This window comes from Solanum lycopersicum, chromosome 7 (genome assembly GCF_036512215.1).
Source record: "Solanum lycopersicum chromosome 7, SLM_r2.1".
Lineage (NCBI taxonomy): Eukaryota > Viridiplantae > Streptophyta > Magnoliopsida > Solanales > Solanaceae > Solanum > Solanum lycopersicum.
The window spans coordinates 41,978,697-41,998,463 of NC_090806.1; positions in this window are offsets into that span (position 1 = coordinate 41,978,697).

Consider the following 19,767-nt stretch of genomic DNA (forward strand, 5'->3'; position numbering starts at 1 on the left):
ACCTCTTTGTCATTTGAACCCCTGCACTTGTTTAAAATCAACCAGTTGAACCTTTCAAGTAATAGTGACTCTCAATCGCGCTGATGTCACATACCATGTAAGATAAATTTAGTCACATCTTTTTTATTTTTATAATAATTTCTTTTTGAACAAAAAATCATAAAGTTTTGGTGAAAATTTTACAAAATAAAATTTTAATTTGTTCTTTTAGATTAAAGTTTTGGGTCTCCCTACATGATCTGACATTTTCACTATGAAATGACCCAATCACCGAAGAAAGTTGTCGCTGCCACTACCCCTCTCACCAGCGAGACCACAAATGCTCTCTCCCACATCTCTGTCCGTCTTCATCACACATTTTCACCCTTTTTCTTTCTTTCTTCTTCTCCAACCTCCACAAATTCAAAATTGTAAGCCGTTGCACCATCTCCTTTCCCCTCACCAACCTTTTGTCTCTGTCCGCTGTCTCTATTTTTTTGTACCATTGACGACTATTGCGAACCACCAGGGACCCCTTATGTTATCAATCCTATCTGGCATATCGAAGGCCAGAAATTCGTCACCGCCTTCAATTTATCAACATGCTCCTCGCTACATGTGATGTACCAAACACCAAAAGACGATGAAAGAAAGAAAAAAAAGAGGATTGGACAAAAATGAAGATGACTGGAAAAAGACTAAAAAAAAAGGGGTTGGACAAAAATGGAGATGGCTGAAAAAAGTGGGTTGTTGGGGAAGAAGAAGGATTTGTTTTTTATTTTTATTATTTTACTCTTTTAATCTAAATTTTTTTTAAAATTTAAATATGATGTTCACTTGACCTAATAGGTGTGTGGTCTCACTCTCTTGTCAACTTAATCATATTAATGTCACATAAGTATGAACAATGGTCAGAGGGTTAGATATATTGTAATTTATCCAGTGCAAGGGTCTAGATGGCAAATAGGTAAGTAGAAGAATTCCCAATACAAATGGACACAAGTATAAGGGTCCATCAGATCATTTTGCCTAAATAATATACTAAAACTATATTAAGAAACGGCCTAAGTTTGTTGCGTATAGCTGTAAATACACTTTAGTAAAAGTATTAGTAATAAATAAATATGAATAAAATGAATAACTCAAATAACAATTTAAAAAAAAATCTTTCTTATTAACATGAAAAACCTTAGAAATCAAAAGAAATTACTTCGTCGTTGTTGTTGTCCTTCACTGGACCTTGGATCTTGTCTAGTCACTGGGTTTCACCGGCCTTAGAGCCGAATACCTGCAAAAACAAAAAAATCATTAAAGGGGATAGGGGAAGGGGACCGAGAAATGATCGCTCCTCGCTGGAAGTTTGGCGATGGCTTGGTTTCACGTTGGTTTGAAGGTTTCGAGCTACCCGTTGCAGCGTTGGTGAAGTATGTACATTACCCCGGTAGTTGCGGATGCTATCAAGGTAAATGAAGAAGAGAATGGTCGGGTTTTGGATTTGTTTGGAGCTGCTGGTGGGTTATTGTTGGTGAGGGTTGCTGGACCTTTACAGCGAAAAAAAGATGGGGTTTTTATGGTGATTAGTCGGATTCTGGAATGGTGATGCATTTCTATATTTGTCTGTACATGAAGAACAAGGTCTTTTGGGTTCGGATGTTGACTTTGTTGGTTGGTTGGTTTGGAACTTGCTGGTTGCTCTGGTGGCTATGGAGGTAAAATGAAAAATGGAGCTCGGGGGGGGGGGGGGGTAAACTTTTAACAGTAAATGGAGTGGTTTTGGGGGTGGCAATGGGTCTTTGGGGTGGTGGAGATTCCGGCATGCTGATTAAAACAAAAAAGAAAAATAAAAAGAGACTCTTTCTATTAAAAATCTTAAAATTGTTCTCCCCCCTCTAAAAATAATTCATCACTCCTACCTTAGTCACTAAGAAATAACTGTAAAGGATATCAAAATGTCAAAATAAATATTAACAAATAAATGAATATTAAAAAATAATATATAATGAAAGTAATCAATGATATGTAAAAATAATAATTCAATAAAAATGAAAAAATATTTGATCGTATTCGACTGTTTGTGACTAAAATTGATGCATGAAAAATTAACAGATAAAAATTCTTGAAATTTTACAAATAAGAATAAATATCGATAAACTTATTAATTATTCTAAAAAGTATATTTTGAACTACATAATAAATAAAACTTAAAAGTTATGAATTTTAAAGTTGATAGCTCAAAATTGGGTGTTAACACATGCGCTGAAAAATGTGAGTCTAGAGGCACAATGGTTTGAACTGGAAACAAAGGGATTTGAGGGTTCTTTTCACCGGAAAGGGGAGAGGATATGTTTCGCCGAAACTTCACCGGATTCCAGGGTGATGACAGTTGAAATATTAATAAATAGTGAACCCTTTTGAAGATAAAAGTCTCAAAATTTACAACCCTGATCCAAAAAATAATTCACCACCCCTTAAATTAATGGAAAAGTTATTCTATAAACTGGAATTGAAAATCACAATTAGTATAATATGACTATCTTAAAAATCGTAGACTGAAATCACCGATTATTAATATATCTATATATGAAATTTTATCCATATCATAATAAATTTATGGATGCGCAAAATATTAAAATGAATATTAACAAATGTAATAGATAAAGTGAATAGGAAAAAAAAAGTAATGAATGTAACTAATTACATGTAACAAATGCAATTTAACATAAATAGTAAATTTATAATAAATGAACAAATATTTGAACGCATTCACCATGCTATGACAAAATAATATAAATAGAATTAACCGATAAAAATTCTAATACTTTGAGAAATCGGGAAAGTATCAACAAATTACATTAAAATAATAAAATGTGTATTTTGAACTATTTAAAAAATAAAATACTTAAAAAGTATTAATTTTTGAAATATCAGACAAAGAATTGATGTGAACTCACATATTTTACATGGAAACACAAATCTTTAAAACCAAATAGAAATAAAAAGCTTCATGTTCATAATCCTTAACACTATTCATTAAAAAGATCAATCACCTACTCTGATTATTAGTCTTCGGTATGATAAGCTTCCTTCCCGCATTTCAAGATTTTCTTCAATCTCTACCAACTCAGGGATTGAAGCGGGGGGGGGGGGGGGGGGGGGACTAAACAGAGTCACCCAAAATTGAAAACCTTCACAAAATCATCATGTCTTCAAGAGTAACAGTAGTTTCATCACAAAAAAAACACAAAATTTTGTCTCACTACACCACCTTTCTACCAATCCAAAAATCAAATTTTGCTCTGTCTTACTCTATAATCTGAAATTTTGATAGGTACATGGATTTCTGCATCTTTTAATACAGGGTGATGCATAACCTCCATCATTTCAACTCATTTTTTCCATTTCATTTGTTTATTCCTCCATCCATTTCAAACATGAAAGGAGACTTTCAATGGCTACTTAAATTCGGATGGAAAAAGAATTGATGGAGGCTTAAAATTCGGTCCTTCATACTAAACAACAACAGGATTTAAGATATGGGAGTTTCTGTGTTATGGGATTGAACAAAGTTGTAAACCAACATCTCCTTAGTTTCATCCATCATTGGATCTTCCGTCGATTCTTTAAAATGCACAATTCACCTTGTCTTAGGATGAACAAAGAGTGAATTTGATTATTTTGGGACAAGAAAAAGTACTTCTTGTGTGTCTTTCTTTACAAGATTAAAATGGGAAGGAAAGGTACAAATGATTTATGAAGAGTATGGTTTACTTGCCATAACCTTCTGTCCTTTAGTGAGTATCAAATAAAGATTATACGGTGACTGAAATGGAGAAATTATTTTTTCTTCAAGGACTGTTAAAACACAATAAGAAATAAACATAAGAGTAAATTTAGGGATTCTATAAATAGAATGTATATAAATAAAACTTTTAACCTATCTAGATAGTATATTGTAACCTATCGAGATAGTATATTTTTTTATTACATGTGGTTCCTTCATTGATGATAATGAATATTAATTAAACTTTACGTGAATGAGAATTTAACCCTAAGCCCCGATAAAGGAAGACAATTGTTGTAGACTATCTATCAGCGCAAAATTGGCGAATTTTGATGGAAATAAAAAATAAAATATGACAATATTTCTAATTATAAAATAAATTCACTCAGTAGCATCCCATAATTAATAACATAATTTCAGAACTTATTTAAACACACTCTAGAAAAATCACTTGTTTGGTGAGGTATCTTTTATAGAAAAAAATATGAATTTGGATTGTGAATAATCTTTGATATAATATTTAGAGATATATATAGCACGTGGTATGCGTACGTTTTTAGTGGAGCGGTTTCATGTTACGATCCAGACCATCGTGATTGGCACCCACATAACTCTTCGGTGGGAGAGCCATTACTAAAATCTAATTAAATAGCTTAACAAAAAATAGCATTTCAAGATACAAAGGAAGTTAAAATGAAAATATAATTAATATGGAGTCCCATAAGCTTCAAAAGTTTAACAAAACAACTAAACTAATGCAGAAAACCACCCCTAGAAACTGAAAGTCATTGTACCAAAACTCTAAAAAATGACAAGTTTAAGAACAAGAGGAACAATCACAAAACTAAACAAACCCCTTATAAGATAGTCTGAGTCCGAAAAGAGTGGACTTAAACAAGAGAGATTCATCGCAGCTTGAAAGAACTGGCTCACCCTTGAATATGGCCAGCTCAATAGTACCTAGTTGAGGTGGAGCCTACTCATGTATAACATTATTTAGATCATAGGAAAGATTTTATTTAAGTGAATCAGTCATGTCGATAACTGCCGAAAGATGCGTGTACTCAACAAATTAAAGAGCAAGTGCAATATCAGTTCACGAACACAGTGTAGTGGTACAATTACACGACTATCCCATTAAGTGAAACATATATAAGTCATTACAACATCATAAACATGCATACACCAAACATATATACAATATCAATTATCATTTATAAGCAACGTATCATTTCACATTCTCTATAACAAATATCTGACAAGTAAATGGTTCTCTCATAGCATTAACAAAAGGATAAATAAACAATAATACTTACGCAAATTTTGATATAAATCATCAACCGTAGGACACCACTTGATTCCCCTACATATGTTAGGGTTTTCTTTCACCATAAATCTCAAATCAAAGCCTTTCCCCATCGATAATTACCCAAGAAACTAGGTTTCAGGAATCGAAAAATGGATTTAGGGTGTAAAATCATTACCTTTAGAACCAAAAATTGTGGAAAACCTTAAAAAACATGGAATTATTCCTTAGCTCTCAAATTTGAGTAGTTCATAATTATAAACAATTTTTGGGTTTTAATACCGACTTGATTTGCGATTGTCTCGTTGTGGCGACCCAATCCCGCTACATTGTCCATGCCATTGCGGGATTATTCCCATCCTACGGATTGGACCGAAAAAGAGAGTGAAATTTAGAGCTACGATCTCTCATTTAACAACAACCTTCACCCCATGAACTCAGAAAATACATGTTCAAACTAAGATCAGTTTCGGGAGTTCTACTCACCCGAATTTGATTCCATAAAGTTGTACGGATTAATGTCATATGGTCAAATTCATAATTAGATATCTTATTCGTTATCAGATTTTTCTAGACCTCACTGACTATTACTTCATCAAAATCTGGACTAGGTCGGAAATTACAAGTTACTACCAAAACGTTTTTTGTCCCCAATTCTTTCCTAGTTGACTTTTACCTAACGAAGGAATCATGTAATAAGAATAGATACAAATTTATCCATCACTAGTCCCCGAGTGATCATCTAGGAAAGACTGGATATAGTAAGGGTAGATTAGTAACTCAACCCCTGAACAACTGCGATACTTGTCTTGCATGTCTTAAGCTTCCGGACATAACGATCAAGAATTTCAATTGATTCTTGCTCATGCAAGAGGTCTTGTTTAACAAAACTAAGTCTCACTTTATGATATAATCACCCTCCCCAAGCCAACAAATTGAATACCTAAACAACATTCCATACAGTGCCTCAATGTAGTCATCATAATACTCGAGTAATAATATTGTTTTATGTAAATTTAACTAAAAATAAAGTTATTCTCAATAACCACAAAAGTTGATCATGCACATATGTGTAACATATTATCAAGGACTTCAACAAAAATGCTAGGAAGAATACTTTCTCAAATAACAATGTTTAAATTCTAAATCAAAACTTGCTACAAGTAGAGATGGAACTGAACCAACTAACAAGCACTGATAATACTCAAACAAACAAGTTCCTATCAGTATCTGCTTCTCACAACATAAACTTTCATGAACAAAAGTTATAAAAATTTGATCTTTAGACATCATATACTTATCGAGTGATATGTCCAAGCATACAAACTCTCCAACAACACTATTAAAATTTTAGATTTAGCAATTGAAGATTACCTTTTAAGGACAATAGAATTGGATCCAATGATCCCTACATTCAATCTTACATAGTCGATACATCACCTTAACGACTATTAAGATTGTCGTTCAACCATAACTATGCATGGTAGCTCTTCTATAAGCTCCAATGAGCAAGGTGGTACATGTAGAACCACTTAAGTACTTTAACAACTCCAAGACATAACCATATAAGTCATATGAAATAACCAGTGTTCCCAAATCATTGCACTCAACCAAAAGGACATCGCAAGATTGGTATGCCTGATCCACCACTAGATATCAATCCAAAAAATGAAAACACGTGTGAGTATTGGTAGTGAATCATACTCACAACCATGTACAAAATTAAATAGACGGTCACAGAAGAATTTATCAAATAAAATGAATGGTTTTCCTCTGAAGAGTTGATACCAACAATTTCCATTCACTTGACTCCACATACTCTTCCGTAATCATTCAACAACGAGACAAACACCTAGTTAGCTCAACATAGTGGAATAATCATATATAGGTCATCATAAATATTTATCAATTCTGGAGCAAGTATAATTCAACACCTTGAAAACTCATACCTTAAAAAAATCTATCACCAAAAATGTAGACTTCGAATGAAAAATCTGTGTTGTAAATTCAACGGTATAACACAATGTAACAACCCTAAAAATGAATAAGATAAGAAATGCTTAATGTTTCAAGAATGCCTACGATTAGACCAGGGTTCACACAAATTGATTCGCGTATAACCAGACCTCAGAACCCGTGCTACATTAAAGCCAACTAACTTGGGGAGTTAGGTGAGCTTGGAAAGGTTGGGTCCAACCATATTGGGCTCTCGAATACAAAGATTTACTCGAAGGGGTCTTTACCGGACTTAAAAAGAAGAAAGCTTAGGTTTGAAGGTCCTAGAGGTAAAATGGTCTTTTCCTGGCTAAGGGTAGTATCGTAATACCCTAGTTATGTAATTAATTAAATAATAAAGTGGAGGGTCAATTTGGGGGGAGAGGGCCAAAATTGAGCCCTTGAGATGAAGTCTTACCCCACCCGTGTTTGAACCTAGGTAGGAGCAATGATTTAATGTGATTTTTAAAATTGGTGAATTAATTTAATAAATTTATAATCAATGGATGATTTAAGAAAAAGGAAAAAAAAATATGATTTTAGTTAATTATTATTTATTTATTAATTGTTGTTTTTTATAAATTTACTAAGTCTTGCCAACTATCATAGTTTTAAGAGACACTATCTCACACAAACTCTCTCTCTTTCTCACGCCTAAATCCCTCTATCTCTCTTGTTCATTCTGTTTTTTCCTGGCTGCAAAAATAGAAGATATAAGCATTAGAAAGCAATGAAAAGTTCTCTACACTCAAAGAACTTACAAAAAAATATACAAGCTAGCAAGGTAACTTAACAAACAAAATTTTATATAATCTTATCGACGGGATTGTGTTGAAGGTGTAGGGGTGGATTTGAGAAAAACGTTGAAGTTGTGGATATCTAAAACAAGGTATGAGTTTTCTCAATTGGAATCCTTTCTCCAAGAGAAATTTCTTTCTACAAAATTCAAACGTATGAAACTAGGGTTGTCCCCTTGAATGTTGAGCTCGTTGTCCCTAGTCTCCTTCTTATTTCGATCTAAATTAGGTTAGAAATCATGTTGTTGGTATGGTTTCTTGTAGCTAAGTGTGAAATATGATATTCTTTGTGATTTTCTGTTTCGAAATAGCAAGCATGTTCAATGATGTCAACCGAAAATGATGTGGTGTAATATGTAAATGTTTGTTGTTGTTATCCGTTCTGAAGTCGTAAAATGGTTAGTTTGATGGCTGAAATTTACGTGCGTAAAATGTTTAATTATTGATGTTCATATGAGGTGTATGTGACTTATTTTAAGTTGAAACCTTAAGCTAAAACAACAATAAATCTACACCTAAGAATGTGTTAAACGAGTGCATGAAATACACCCCAAAAAGGTGTTAAATGATCCATGAATTTTCCTGTGTTTTCAAGTGGAAATATTGGTGAAAATAAGGTAAGAAAATTACTAATTTTAAAGAAAAAACAGCAAGTTTCGTTTAGGATAAAGTATAGAGGAGAAATCTGGAAAATTAATTGGTTTTAAAGGGGATGAGGCCACCAGGATTCGAACCTGTGACCTCACCTGTGTGACACCTTAAATTCGCAAGAAAGGAAAAGGGGTCAGGGGGATTCGAAATGGGGTGTACTGGCTGAGAAAGGAGAGAGCAAAAGTTTAAATAAATAAAATGGGAGGCATGGGAATGGAACACACGACCTCCAGGCAGCGAATGAAGGAAAGAAAAATAAAAGAAAGGAAGTGTGAGGCGTGGGAATCGAACCCATGACCTCAAGGCTGGAAAGGAGAAATGGCAAAATAAATAAGAAAATAAAGTGAGGCTGTGGGGGCTCGATCCCACAACCTCACTGCCAATGCCTAGCCAAGTCAACTTTTAACTAAAAACAAAATAAGGAGGTTGTGGGGGTTAGAACCCACAACCTCACAACCCCTAGCGAAATAAAGCATAATTAAAGAGAGGTTTTGGGGTTCGATCCTACAACCTCACGGTCCATGCCAATTGGACAAGAAGAATTAAATGAAAAACTAAAAAGGGTTGTGGGGGTTTAATACCACCACAACCCTCCGGCCAAATAAGAGAAGAATTCAAGGAAAAAAAAAGATAAAGAGAGAATGTTGATGTTAGGGCTCTATCTAGAGTCCCAATGTTATGAAGACTAAAAATAAAGTCAAGAAAAAATGTAATTATTGTCCAAGGGGTTTGAACTTGGGTTCCCGTTCCCAAATTTCGGTGTTGATACATAAGTCATACATGAATTAAATGTTCAAGAATAATACAACCTTATTAGATCGAAATCGAGATCTGGACATACAAATAAGATACATAAGTCTTGTACTACATAATCTTAGGAAGATATGAGTCACTTAAGGAACTATGAATGAAGCCTCATGGCTTGTATGTATAGACCCATAGGTCTAGTATACAGTTAAAAATAAGTGAACCTATGATGTATGTAATGAAATGAAGTAACCCTAGAAAGGTTAAGTGTGAGTGTAAAACACACTAAATGGGCAAGTGAATTAGCATACGATGAAATGATTATTATGTAATGAAATGATAAAACCCTAGAAGGGTTAACTAAGAGTGTGAAATACACAAATGTCCAAGTGTATTGGCATTCTATGAAATGAACATTCACGTAAAAATGGGGTGAGTATTTCACAGAGAAATTGTGCAAATGTTAATGAATGTGGTGACAACATGATATGATGATAATGTGAAATTTGAGAACAATCTCAAATGAACCCAAGTAAATGTTACCAAAACGTACTCAAATATGACAGTGGGAGTTAATAAAGAGACCAGTCTCTATTAACACTCTAATGAAAGTATTGAGATTAACACACTTAATACTAATGATGAGATGAGAAATCATCTATTGAACTATGATGTTCTCATACTAGAATACAGCTTCCATGACGTATGATTTGAATGTAATGGAACTTTATATGAAGCACCAATAAACTAGCTATGAGCGGTAATTCCTTCTTTCGGGAAGGGCAGAAGTTCACATAACTCACATGAGATGAACTGTCCGGCATGCTGGGTATGGGTCTTCTTATATCTCCTAGTCTTCGAACGTATACTACCAATATAGGGATCTGGAAGGGTTAAATTCCCATGTAGGCTAACATATTTTGGGTCATCTTGTCCGGTCATTCCACCTTTTCGGTGTTTTCATGATGCTCACATGATCTATGTCGGTTAAAGTTAAAGTTCTCAAAGAAATGAATGAGGCCAGCCTCAAATGATGCACATAAAAAAATGAACGATACCAAAGGTGTAAGGATAGGATAATCAAGAGGTGAGTTATACTTAAGTAATAACGCTAGGTTATTATTTGTCATTGCACACCAATCCCGATGAAAGTCTTCAACTACATCCTAGGTATGAATGGAGGCTGCACTAGTAACTGCAAGAGTGAAAAATGAAGTACGTATGAATGAATGAAGCAGACTCGATGTTTGCTAATGAAGGCTACCTAGTTGAGGTCCCATATGTTGAGCCCTCATTATGGGAAGTCCTAATGTCAACTCCATGATTCCAAGGTCTCAAAAGAATGATATGAACTACCAGATATAATATGTGAAATGTGATATGTGCTGTTTGCAAAATGATAAGTTTGATGATGCATGTTACACTCATTACATGACTTTCCAAATCAAAATTTGTCTGGTCCATTGACTTTCCTAATCCAAATTTTGCAAGTCTATTGACTTGACTTCCCATAAATAATGTTATTAGGAAAGTGATATTCTTTCTCATGCATGTCCTTGGTGTGTGCTTGCAAATACCCATACTTAGTAAGAGTGTGTACTAATCCCATACAACTCGATGTTTTTAGGTGCAGGCATAGGTAGACGCTAGAGTTTACAGGTTGACGAAGAACTATCCGGACGTGTCTCTTTCATTCGAACATGGTAGGCACTCATGATTATGAGGATGTCTACCGTGATTGTCTAGTTTAGATATAGGCTTTTGCTAGTGGAGCATGTCCCACTAATGTTTCTTTCCACTTTTATTTCAGACTTTGTATTGGTGCCGTTTTGGCAAAAATACTTTTAATGCAACTATGAAGTGTTTCTTTCATTTGATTATTTCTATATTAGATGGTTGATTTGTGAATGCCTATGATGTTAAGTTTTAAAATGTTAAGCATGAAGTAAGAACTCAAAAAGTTCAAATTTTCCGCTAAAATTAACCTAGATGAAGTAAGAATAGCGTATGTAGGCTTATATGCAACCTCTAAATGTCAACGACACCGGTCTCGTCTGGGGTCTAGATTCTGGTTGTGACACACAATCCCCTTGTCTATCACCTCGAAGTTTTTTTATGAATTCATGGATCTTCCTTATCATGGATGGATCTCACATTATTTTTTGTTAATGATTCAACTGTACTCATTGCTATACACAAAACAAAACAAACACACTTATTATCACATTCGAGCAAGTGTTTGTACACTCTTTTCCCAAATATGTTTTAATAGTTTATAACCAATCTGATAGACTTATGATACTATAACCAAGCCACAACAAAACAAATTAAATCACTCATCTCTAAACCCAATATTCTACCCTCTAATGAAATCTCTTTAGCCTTTGTACTCAATAAAACATTCTTCCTCTTTCCTCTTTCTAAAGGTTGTACTACATCCCAATATTTTTTCTTCCTTATAACTCTAGCTCTTCTATGTTCTATTCCAGTGGTACCCTAGTATCTCCTAAAATATTTTCATACAACCACCTTACTCATGCAAATAGAAAATTACAACCTTAGATGCACACAAATCATACTTACTATACCAAATTTTCTTAAACAAAAATATTATTATATAGTTGCGTTCCATTACAATCCATAACGAACACATACTACCATTAGACTCGGTTAGACCTGGCTATCACTACAAAGTCAACATTTTCATCGACATGACACCTCAAACTCAGGTATACCAATCAAACTCAAAAATACTAACCTAGTTTTTGTACGCACTTTCTTACTAAAATGCTTCAATTACCTTCACCCAAGTATGCTCATTAGGACTTTATTTATCCATAAGCTTGTCATTTCAGTATCAATCAACTCATTTATGACTTAAGTTAAAATCATCAGTCCTCACACAAGGATCCTCCATCATAAAAAACAAGACAGTAGAACCCCATGTGGAAACAGTAGGACGATAAAAACATTGTCAAGAAGATGTTGGGTTTGAGTGTTAAACTCTCTTAATTCTTCTATAGCCATACGATAAGGAGAAATGGAGATGGGGCGAGTGCCCATTTCCAAGACAATGTAGAAATCTATATTCTATCCAAGGTATACAAGGATTATTAGTAGGAAATACTCCTCTAAATTCAGACAGTAAAGGAATAGACTCAATAATGGGAGACACAACCTCAACATCCCAAATATGAGTCAAATAAGTCAAACAATCCTGCCCCACCAATTTCTTACCCCGCAAAAAATATATGACCTTAGCTCACTTAGTCTTGTAACCATTTCCTACATTAAGCTGTCTCGTCCCGGGATCTATAGAGTTAGTTACTTAGCATTACAATTAATCATAACATAATATGGGGAAATCCAATTCATTCCTAAGGAATCCAATCATGCCTAATATAACAAAATGAACCCAGTTCTGAACATCCATAAACAGTACAGGACAAACACGATATACAAGGGTGACTATAACATACTCTTTAACTTGGCAGAGACATGGATGGGGCATTAAGTACATCAATATTCATATCAAATCCCAAGGAAAACTTGATAGACACATAAGAATAAGTAAAACCTAGACCAAATAACACATTAGTCATACACTCACAAACAAGTGTAGTACCCGTGAACACTACATCGAACACCCTAGCCTCTGTCTTTCCTAGAAAGGAATAAAACTGAGTTTTGTCATCTTGACGAGCAACCTCCCCGCCTGGATGCACTACAACTATACCTGTATTACCATTTCCCTTGCCTTAACGACCTTACTGATTTCCTCCTTCTATGCCAGGTTCTATACAATTTTAACACACTTTATAACTTATGTTTGATTGCCGAACACTAAATTAGATCGTGGGGGTTCGTTCAGGTACAGTTTCGGGTCCATAATTATGAATCAAGGAGGATAGGGGAGATAAGATTGAGATTTTGTCTTTCCCAGTCCCGCTCTGACGAAATAAATCGCGCACTGGGGTCTCGTCGTGGTGGGAAATCCCTCCCCAATGTCCCTGGTGAATCAAGAATCCCTGCCAATAATTTATATATGTGGTTCCTGTCTTTTCTATATTTCCCCTAGATTTCCAAGCTATCACTAGGCATTTAAGAAAATCCCTTTAGCTAGGACACACATTGTCTATCCCATGGTCAAACAAATGAAGTACACACTTTAGAATCCTTTTACATCGTTTCAACACTACCATACACTTATCCCCATGGTACACCTAGACTATTACATAATTATTAGTTGGTCAAAATGCACGTCCATATTTTTTACTTATGTACCACTTTGTAATTTATATTTACCCTATCACCTAATCTCATAATGACTTTGTTTTCCTAACAAACTTCATTTTACTCAAGTAGTTAAAACATTCAAACAAGTTCAAATTCCATATTTGGTTCATTTGATAGACAAACAATATTGATCATTTGTGCCTTATACGTCCCCATTACACCAGATACCAATTGGAATCCCCTTAGTTCCAATTAACTTTCTTGTGTCCCGTCAACCGGGACTACGACGTCTAGATAACTTCGTTGAGATAGTAATTGGAATTGGAAGATACAAAATGGAATCAACTCATACCACAAGCTACAATAGTAGCTAACGAGCCCTACAAAACTGCTCTTTTCAATCACTGAACTTGGCCGAACCCAATTCTTAACCACCTCAATCTTCAACTGATGGTAATTAGATCTTAAATCAATCTTAGAGAAAAGTGATGGACCTTGAAATTAGTCTAAAAGGTCATATATCAAAGTTAATGGATACTTGTTCAGAATGGTAACCCTATTCAACTATCAAAAATATATACATATCCCCTCTTTTTTGTGATGGTGTTATCACTTTAGTTGCTCTAGCTCAGACCATAGTGTGAAGGAGCAAAGACACCAATTTGTATCACCCATATACTAATAGTATTCAAGTCATAACATAAAGAAGTAGAAAAAAGTAGGTCTTTCTTAAAGTCCTATAGCCTCCTGAAGAAAAGTACAAACTTCATCATACCACTCTAAAAGATTCAATGAGACCCATTTTGATACAAAGAGATCAACGAACCTAGGTATCTGATAGCAAATTTTTCACGACCCAGACCATCACGATTAGAACCAACACTCAGTTTCTGGTGGGAGAGCCATTACTACAATCCAACTGAAGAACTTAACAAAAACTAGGCATTTAAAGATACAATGTAGGTTTAAATGGCAATATTATTAATATAGAGTTCCCATAAACTCCAAAGGTTTAGCAAAAGAGCTAATCTAATGCTGAAGAATAACCCTAGAACCTAAAAGTTATTGTACCAAAATTATACTAACAACAAGTTTATGAACAAAGGGTAAAGCTCAAAAACTAAACAAGCAACTTAACGAATAGTTTGAGTAAAAAAAGAGTGGACTTAAACAAGAGAGGCCCAAGGTATTCTGAAAGAATTGGACCGCCCTTGAATCCAGTCATGCTAAAATAATCACCTCACTTAGGTCTAGCAATAGCCACCAGAAGATGTCGTGTAGTCAACAAAAGTAAGATTAGTGCAATATCAAAACATAACAACAATGTAGTGGTAGAATAACGTGGTTATCCCACTAAGTGAAATATATATAAGTCACTACAACATCATAAACATGTATACATCGAGCATATATGATATCAAGTATCATTTACAAGCAACGTACAATTTCACTTTTAAATAACAAGTCAGTGGTCCTTTCATGGAACCCATACGCAAACTGTTAGTGTACCGGTTCGTGGTATCCAATCCAATGTTTATGCCAAAATGTTGAAACCTATCCCATATTTATGCCTGAATGTGGCAATCGATCCCATGATCATGTGAAAATCTTGCTACCTATCCCTGTTAGTATGCTGGTACGTAGAGTCTGTTCCAACCAAAAAACCACAATCACAATTCCAATGTACATTCTCAATAATCACACAATCACGAAGTGGTTCATGGCATATAGTTATTCGTTCATATCATTTACAATTAGTGTGATCATAATGCAACATTAGCATACATAGATGCATCATAAGTAAAACAAGAACAAACATATACCACACAATCATATAATTGTCACGACCCAAAAATGGATATGATAACATTTGTCTTATCCCACAAAGACAAATAAGCCTAAAATCCAACATCTCATAAAGTGCGAAAACAAAACAAAAGTACATTAACATTTACTATTATAAATACAAGTCAACTTAATTCACTCTCGAAAACCTAGTGGTCATGTGCACAAGCGTCTAATGTAAATACTAGAATTGAAATAATATATGCAAGTACTAAATGACTTTGCCGATTAAGTAAAAACAAAGTCATAAGCAGGAATAAGAATGTCTGTTGAGATAACAACAACTACCTCAAAATCTCCGTAGAAAGGATTTAAAATGAAGAACATCGAAGGTATCATGAAGAAGATCTGGGATCGTAACCTACAAAAATTTTTTGGAGCAAGGGGTAAGTACCAAACCACACGGTACCCAACAAGCAAAGACAATCTAAAAGAAAAAAAGACGGGTACCCCTTACAACTTATTCGAACCTCCACACTAAAATGTACATAAAACCATCCCAACAAAAACACTTTAAAATATTATATATTCTCCATAACAACTCAATATTTAACAGTCACAAGTTTCAGAGAAAAGCACTCACAAGGTCAGCAAAACACAAGTTCAAGTTCATCAATTACAAAAATGTGTAATGCATGAAATAATGTTATATATAATTATGCAACTCTGCCTTGATGATACACGCCCCCTTTCTCTCAATCTGGAACCCACGGGGGACATATTTGTCCATGAAATCATCGTGGTGTGTGATCTACCATCGATAGTAGTAACCATTGTGGTGCGCAATAGGTCCCTCAAAATATAATATCCATCGCGGATTGTGATATGACCCTCAAAATGGTACATCCTCTTATCACATAATACTTATAACAACCATGTCTCATATGCAATGCAAATGATATGTTCAAACGAATAATGAGAAAATCACCATTTTGATAACAAGGCACACTTCAAAATAATGCAACTGTATTACAACATTAAAAAATAAGCAATAAGACTCCAAATAATTTTCAAATATCATAAAAGGAAATACATGAATTTTATATGCCTAACAAGGGTTTAGAAATCCACTTCCCTTAGACAATTGAATAATCTGTCCGGGACTTGAGCCTTTCCTTTTCATTGAGCTTCCAAATCAATGCAATATATTCAAATACATATTCACAATAAGATTTTGAAACTAACAACATCCATATTACTATATGTTTATATAGACCCAAAAGATCACCCAAATCAATAATCAAGTTCATAAGTTTCAAGCTTAGGGTTATGTCCGAATTCTCTTCCAATACCATAATTCAAATGGTATTTATATTATAAGACGGATATCATATTTAATCACCTATCCCATACACCAAAACATGACTGATAAGTGATAATAATAAGAATTTAAACAAAATTACTATTCACTCACAGAAAGAACACAACCTTGGGACCCCAAAAAATTCATTCGCACTGACTGGATATACTCTTTCTAATTCCTAATTTCTATCCACATATGTATAACACATTAAAATACTCTTAAAAACTAGTCACAATGATTTCAAAGGACCCACGCAGCACGAACTATGGCCTAACTACTTTCAACCCATTTATGACTAGCATTTTCTTTATTTTTTCTTTTCCAATGATCCAGCAATACACATAACAGTAATAATAATCAATAGTACAACAAAAATAACGACTACATTGACAAATAACGCTTGATTTCTTATCAATTTTGCTCAATTTCCTTTTTTTCACTGTCTTAGTGAGTTCTCCCCCTTTCATTTTATTTTCAATATTCGCACGTCCTTTTTTATTTTTATTTTTTCCTTCTTAAGTTGAGACCCATATATTAAACCAGTAATAATTTAACTCAATTTAAGCCATTATACATTAATTGAAATTAGTTATTTAATAATTAACCATTAGGTAGATCATTCTTGCTAAATGGATATTCAAAATTTCCACAAATGATGTTTTGGGTCATTACATTATTCATCACTAAAATTCATGTTCATCTTATAACATAAAGTAAAAGAAAGCACCTAAAGCATCGAAAAACTAAGGATATCTTGCAAGCATGTCATATTTTTTATTCCACATTGCTTATCTAACTAATCGATGCTTCCACTGAACCTTCACTGAAGCAATCTCCTTGCTCCTAAGCTTTCAAACCTCCCTATCCAAGTAAAGTATAGGCTCCTCTTCAAATATCATGTCTGGACCAAGCTCCACAGAATAGAGTGAAAGCACATGATGTTCATGGGGAATATACCTTCGAAGCATAGAGACATGGAAAACAGGATGATGTATGGACAAGCTAGGTGGCAAGGACAACTTATAGGCTACCTCTCCTACTCGACTCGAAATATCAAAAATTCCAATGAATCAAGGGATAAGCTCTCCCTTCTTGTCGAATCTCATCACACCTTTCGTGGGTGACACTCTAAGAAAAACATGATCGACCTCAATACATATTAAGGCTCTAACTCTCCGGTCTGCTTAAATCTTCTGTCGACTCAGAGCATTCAATCTATACTGAATCAAACAGACTTTCTCTATAAAATCTCTAAGCAAGTTGATATCCAAATGGTCCATCTCTACCAACTCAAACCAAACGATCAGATATCTACACCGTCTGCCATACAACACCTTAAATGGATCCTTGTAAATGCTATTGCAGGCAAACTCTGCTAAGGAAAAATATTGATCCGACCTTTCACAAAAATTGATCACACAATCTCGAAGCATGTCTTACAACACCTGAATCATCCACTCGGAGTGACCATATGTATGAAGGTAAAAGGTTGAACTCATATCTATTTGAGTACTCGAACCATGTTGTTATGCCTTCAAGAAATGGGAAGTGAACGATTAACCTCTATTAGATATAATAGAAATTTGGAACTCCATGTGATAGCACAACCTAACTGATATATTGCGTGGCTAACTTCTGTACTTCACCCGAATCGGAATGAAGTGGGCATACGTAGTTAGCCTGTTAATGACAACCCAAATAGAGTCATAACCAGCTAGTGTGGAAGGTGAACCCAACACAAATTCCACATTGATATGCTCCTACTTCCATGTAGGATTACACATACTCAAAGATACACCTTTGGAACACTGGTGCTCAGACCTTACTTTTTTGCAAGTGAAACACATTGAATAAATGTCTAGGATATATCTAATCATCCCACACAACTAGTAACGCTGACTCAGAGCATGATACATTTTCGCTATTCCCGGGTGGATGGAATATCGAGAACAATGGGCCTCAAGAATCAATCTAGTTAACTCGATCATCTTCGGCAAACAAAATCTACCTCTGATCCTCAAGACAACATCAGAATCAAGGATAACCTCCTTGGCTTCCCCTTGCAATAGTATTTCTCAAAGGAGACATAACTTCTCATAATCAAATTGGTCTGACATATCTGATCAACTAAAGAAGATTGAGCCTCAATAAAAGAAATCATCACATAACTCTCTTTTGAATTCTGCAATCGGACATGATTTTTAGCTAACATCTGAACATCTCTAGCCAATAGTTTTTCCTTAATACTTAGTGTTGCAAGAATCCCCATGCTAGGAGTCTTTGTACTCAATGCATATGCCAAAACATTAGCCTTTCCAGGATGATATAGAATGGTCACATCATATTCCTTCAATAACTCAAGTCGCCTATGCTGACTTAAGTTCAGATCCCATTGACTAAAGATACTGAAGACTCCAATGATCAATGAAGGTCTCACAATACACCCCATAAAAATAATGACGGCATAACTTAAGTACAAATACCACAACCGCCAACTCCAAATCATTAGTAGGGTCGTTCTTCTCATGAGACTTCAACTACCTAGAAGAATAAGAAATCACCTTTGCATTTTGCATCAATATACCATCTAAACGGACTCCTGAAGTGTCACAATACAGACTAAAGTCTACACCATCCTCAGGTAGATTCAATACAAGAGTCTAGGTCATCAAAGTCTTGAGGTTTTAAAATCTCTCTTCACACTCATCAAACCACTGAAACCCCACACCCCTGCGAGTCAATCTAATCAATACAGCTGTAATACAAGAGAAACTCTGAACAAATTATCGGTAATAACCTTCCAATTCCACAAAACTCTGAATCTCGGTAAGAGAAGTGGGCCGCATCAAGCCTCCAACTAACTCAATCTTTGCTGGATATACTGTGATACCCTTCTTGGACACTAGGTGTCCCAAGAATGCCATGTAACTATGCCAGAATTGACACTTTGAGAACTTGGCATACAAATACTCTTCTCTCAACCTTTGAAGTACGATCCTGAATTGTCAGACATCGCCTTCCTTAGTCCTGCAGTAAAACAAAATGTCATTGATGAAGACAAATAAAAATGAATAAAGGTATGATCAAAACACACTATTCATCAACTCTATGAATGTTGTTGGGGTTA